General features: G+C 46.2%; 1 long non-coding RNA gene across 2 annotated transcripts; it reads left to right on the top strand.

Moving 5' to 3' along the window:
* The first annotated feature begins 311 nt into the window (after positions 1-311).
* Positions 312-3,712, top strand: LOC102636563. 2 transcript variants are annotated; one of them, XR_871347.2, is made up of 2 exons: positions 312-959; positions 1,394-3,712. It is a non-coding gene; the product is annotated as an uncharacterized LOC102636563 (long non-coding RNA). The 2 variants fall into 2 exon arrangements; XR_871346.2 differs by having other exon boundaries at positions 1,261-3,712.
* The last annotated feature ends 1,614 nt before the right edge of the window (positions 3,713-5,326 follow it).

The raw sequence follows: 5,326 nt of genomic DNA, 5'->3' as shown, positions 1-5,326 counted from the left end.
GTGAGTCAACTACCACGTGGGTGCAGGGTCGTCTGAAAGCACAGCCATTATGCTTCTCTTCTTCTTAACCATTATGCTTCCTCTCCAGCCCTCCATTTTGCTGTCGTCATCTCACTTTGTTTTTTAAGATAAGTACTCACTATGTAGTCTGGGCTAGTTTTGAACTCATGACCTTCTGTCTCTGCTTCCAGGTGCTGGAATGACAGATGATGGGTGTGCACCACTGCATGTGACTTCTGTCTACTTTACAAGTATCAATCACTTTTATCTTGATATTTCAGGTGAAATTCTACCTTTAGTAGAAGAGGAAGATTTTACTTATTTATTTATTTATTTATTCATTTATTTATTATTCCATGTGTGTGAGTACTCTGTCGTTGTCTTTAGACGCCAGAAGAAGGCATCGGATCCCCATTACAGATGGTTGTGAGCCACCATGTGGGTGCTGGGAATTGAACTCAGAACTTATGGAAGAGCAGTCAGTGCTCTTAACCGCAGAGCCATCTCTCTGGCCCAGAAGAGGAAGAGCTAATTCATTTCTGGAATCCTGGGCTACTGAGCCCCTACTTCCTGTCCCATTTGTTTATTTATTAAATATATTCTGAGACAGGTTCTGACCATGTCACCCTTGCTGGCCTCAAACACCTTATGTAGATCAGGTTGGCCTCGAACTCACAGAGATCTGCTTGCTTCAATTGCCTGAATCTTTGGCCATCATGCCCAGGTATTCCCTCTTGTTCTAATGATAAGAGTAATTTGGTTTGATACGCAGTGTTTACTATGACTACATAAATGTGCTCATCGCTCAACTGTGCAGTGGGCTGTGCTTGTATTTCCTTCTCTGTTCACTTTAGGGTTTCCCTGTAATTGACACTTGTCCGTGAGTTCTATGGCTAGAGTGTTCATGCTCTACAATTTGTCCCTGTGACCAAGCTGGATCCACCCCCCAGGATTTGGAGGTGAGTGCTTTGAGAGTCGATTAACTCATGATGGCCCTCGTGAGTGGAGTTAGTTTCAAAGGGAACTCAGCACTTAGCTAGAGGGCCCCTGTGGTGGCTAATCCTGACTCTCAACCTGACAGAGTCCTCAGCCACCTTACAGACAAAGCAGGAATGTCTCTAAGGGGGTTTCTAGTTCATTAATGACCCACCCTAAGTGTGGGCAGCAACATCCCATGGGCCAGGGTCCCAGCTGAATAAAGATGGAGACGAGAGCTGAGCACCGCCAGCCTTTCTCTCTCTCTCTGCTTCCTGATTGCAGGTACAATGTGACCAGCTGCCCCCAGCTCCCTCTGTTGTGCCTATCCCACCATGACAGGCTGTACCCTTAAATAATGAGCCCAAATAAACCAGGCCTTCAGTTGTTCTTGTCGGGAATTTTGTTTTGGCATAAGGAAAAGAACTGACACAGGATCTGTGGAGAAGTAAGCGGGTACTCCAGCAGCCCATGGCCGGATTTCAGAATCGGGCATGCTAGCACGAAGAAGGCATAGTTACGGAGATGCGGAATAGCTTCCGTCCTGACTCTAGGGACAGTGCCAGGAACTGAAGGGTACGGAGTACCTGGTCATTTCTGATTGCTGTGGACAATTTAATGAGGAGGAACTTGGAGCTGGATGTACATTCTGGGTTCAGAGCAAGTTCAGGAAATGAGACTCTTGGCGTGGTGGTTGAGAGAGTCTGCCTCCCAGCCGCAGGACAGAGACTGCCAAAGGTCAGTGTCTGAATCCTGTGGATTGTCAAGTTGTAAAATCTTCAAATCCACAAATCGCCAGTGCTGTGATGATGTCATTGGTAAGCAGTGAGCTTTCTCAGCCCGATAGGGGCAGATCACATCTGTCGGAGTTGTGTGACAGATCCCATCCTCCATATACACTTCCAGGGAGTCAGGGCTTGTAATACATGTTGTGTCTACCTGGGCAGCATTGAAATGAACCCCAATAATGACTGCAGCTGACATTAAACACGCACTAACTCAAGACGACCTCCCTCTCCTGGTCTGCTGGATCACATGAGGTCTGGCATACAACTAGTCTTGATCATTACATCAAACAAGTTTTACACTATACAGAGTGACTGCCAGTAGCGACATCTGTAGCATCATCATTAATAAAACCAAAAGGCATCTCTGGTGAATGGAAAACCCAGAGGGAATAAATAATGTTCACAAATGTTACCCTGGTGTACACGTGCTATAACAGCCTTTTGCTTTCAGGCTTTCCCTTCTGTGTGTGTGTGTGAGTGTGTATGTACGTGTCTGTGTTTTTATATAGTTCAGATTGGTCCCATACTCAAGGCTATCCTCCTGTCTCAGTTTCCTGACTGCTGGCATTAGAGATGTGTGTGTGTGTGTGTGTGTGTGTGTGTGTGTGTGTGTGTGTGTGTTTGTGTGTGTGTGCATGCGTGCAAGGCCAGCAGAAGGCACAAACCTCTGGAACTGGAATTCCAGGCAGTCCTGAGACTTCTGTGTTCAGAACCACATTCAGCCCCTCTGTAAGAGTAGCACACATACTTCACCTTGAGCCATCTCTCCAGCCCCCAATTAGATTAATTGGGGCAAATGCAGATATATAGAAAATATCTGAAAATGAAAGACGAGACACTGAGGGCTGCTGAGAGGGCTCAGTAGGTAGAGAGGCTTGCGGCCAAGCCTGACAACCAGAGTTCCATCCCTGGAGCCCACATGGTAGGAGTGAAAAGTTTCTGTGACTTGACCGGATGACTTCCACATGAATGCTGTGGTCTACGCGTCTGCTAGCTGGCATACATGTATGCACACACAGATACTAAATAAGTTAACAAGTGTAATCTTTAAAAAGTTGAAACATTGTATTTGTAAATTACTGATGAAATGGCAAGACTATAAAGCCCCTGGAGAGGGTGATTGACAAGCAGACTGCTAAAGCCCAGTTCTGCTCTGGACACATCACCACACCAGGCCACCTTGACTTTTAGTGTCTGTTTCACCAGGGAGCACAGGCAGTGGGGATAGCCCTGGATCAGGCAAGGGGAGGAATCTGGAGGGTCTCCTTTCTATACGTCTGAGACAGGAAAGCAAGGGTGGCACGGTGGAGTCACAAGTCATCTCTTGCTGCCCTCCAAAGGACACCAGGCAAGTGCAGAACCAGAACTCTGGCATTGGACAGGAGAAGAGACTGCTCTGAAGATGACTGCTCACCAGCTGGGTGGGCCGGGAACCTCGAGGATTTAATTTAAAACAGTACCAGTTATTGAGTCTCTTGGACTTCCTGCAGAAGCAAATGGAAACGTTCTATGGGGAAACCACTTCAAGTTCCAACAGATACCTTCTAAGGAAGACGAGAAATGGTTTAAGGTTAAAAAAAATATGAGGGAATAGACCCGAGTTCAAAAACAGCAGAGCAAACGGCAACAGAGACCTCAGCTCTCAGGAGTGGCGTGTGCATCACGAAAGCTTCGTATGTTTAAAGAAATGAATGATGAGTGTGCTTATATAGATGAAAATTAAAAAAAAAAAAAAAGACTAGAAACCACCCAAGCAGATTTCCAAAAGAGTCAAATAGACATCATAGGTGAAAAATATGGTTACCGGTCAAACAGAAAATCTACTGACATCCAGAGGAGAATGGGTTGCAGCTATAAGTTCCATTGGATAGCATGAAACGTGAGTGTGCGGAAAGACGATTGGTGGAGAAATGACAAACTACATGTAATAAAATGCGGGTGTAAATCTAGATGCCCAGGGCTTGGTGTTTACTTAAAATTCTTTCTACTTTCCTGCATGCTTAGTTTTCCTTTGCTGTTGTTGTTTCACAGTAAAAATGTTACACATACCCACACACACATACAAAACAGAAGTTCAGCTTTCATGGCCTTGTAGGGATCCATGGCCTATAAAGTGACAGGCATGGAGGCACACAACTGATTTTATTACAGGTCGAGGCAGGGGGATTCCAGTGCCAGCCCAGTCCAGGCTACATAGCCAAATCCGGAATCATGAATGAATGAATGAATGAATGAACAGATGGAAGAGCCAATCAGAAGTAGGCATTCTGCCCCTGGCCAGTACTCTCCAGGACCAAGGCTCTTTGTGGACTGGTGTGCGGTGTGTTGCAGAGCACAGGGCCGTGTGCGGGGGCATGTGTGAATCCCACCCTGTAGAGAAAGGAAGGGCACGGCTGTCCTTGGAGTGGATTTTCTGTGCCCAATCCATGGGTGGTCCATTAAAACTCCAAGGCCTGATCCCAGATGGGAGCCTGGCAGAGGTGAAGGCAAAGGCTCTCTGCAGGAACAGATGTCATCCTAGGCTTCAAAGAATTACCACAAAGAACTTTCTAAAGGAAGTCACCAGCCACTGGCCCACGGTAAATAAATAACTAATGAGATGCATGGGCCCATGAATGAGAGTCGTGAGAGGAAAAAAAGAGCAGCCAGCATGTGTGTGTGTGTGTGTGTGTGTGTGTGTGTGTGTGTGTGTGTGTGAGAGAGAGAGAGAGAGAGAGAGAGAGAGAGACAGAGAGAGAGAGAGAGAGAGAGAGAGAGAGAGAGAGAGAGTGCTTAACTGCCAAACTGGCCCGCCAGCCCTTGGGTGAAGTTAACAGCGACGGCTATAGAGAACATATTCGTACACCTGGAAGTTGTGACTGATGAACGAGAAAGCCAAACCCAGACATAAGAGAGCCAGAGGCTTATTTTTGAAGACAAGCAACATATTAGGTAGACCTTTGTTAGTAATATCTAGGGAAAAAAGAAAAAAAATTCATATATTAAAAGTATGTGTGATAAGAATGAGGCTATAATTAGCAAATAGAGATTTAAAATCTAAGAAAATGAAGTGTCTGTAGATGTGGGAGAGGGCCGGCAGAGAGCTTACAGAGGGGCTGAGCACGTCAGTGCAGCCGGAGGAATCCTGCTTAGAATGAGATTCCCGCCTTCAAAAAACCGGATGTGCTGCTGCACACCTTTAATCCTAGTACTCTAGAGGTAGAGGCAGAAATATTAAAATTTGGGCTATCCTTGGCTATACAACAAATTTGCCTGGGCAAATGCTTAGTGACTTACATTACATACATGTGGAAGAGGTCTGCTTGTGATAAGGAACACGCCCATTTCATTGGGCTGTAAACAGACACCAGGTCCAGCCCCAGGCGGGCAGGCAATACACATAGATGGTAGTGTCCAAATTATGTCTTAAGGGCAGGTTCAGCCCCATCACGTGGGGTGCCCCCATGGGAGTCGGCAGCCCTTGGTGTGCTCTTTAGCGCTCATATTGCATTATATTGGAATTCCCTCTTCAGGCCCTTACAGAGTTCTTAGCAGCAAAGAAATCACAGTCAGACACGCTGGGA

The sequence above is a fragment of the Mus musculus genome, chromosome 9, assembly GCF_000001635.26.
Source record: "Mus musculus strain C57BL/6J chromosome 9, GRCm38.p6 C57BL/6J".
Lineage (NCBI taxonomy): Eukaryota > Metazoa > Chordata > Mammalia > Rodentia > Muridae > Mus > Mus musculus.
Note: the sequence above shows the minus strand (reverse complement) of the source record. Positions and strands in the feature narration are given on the sequence as shown.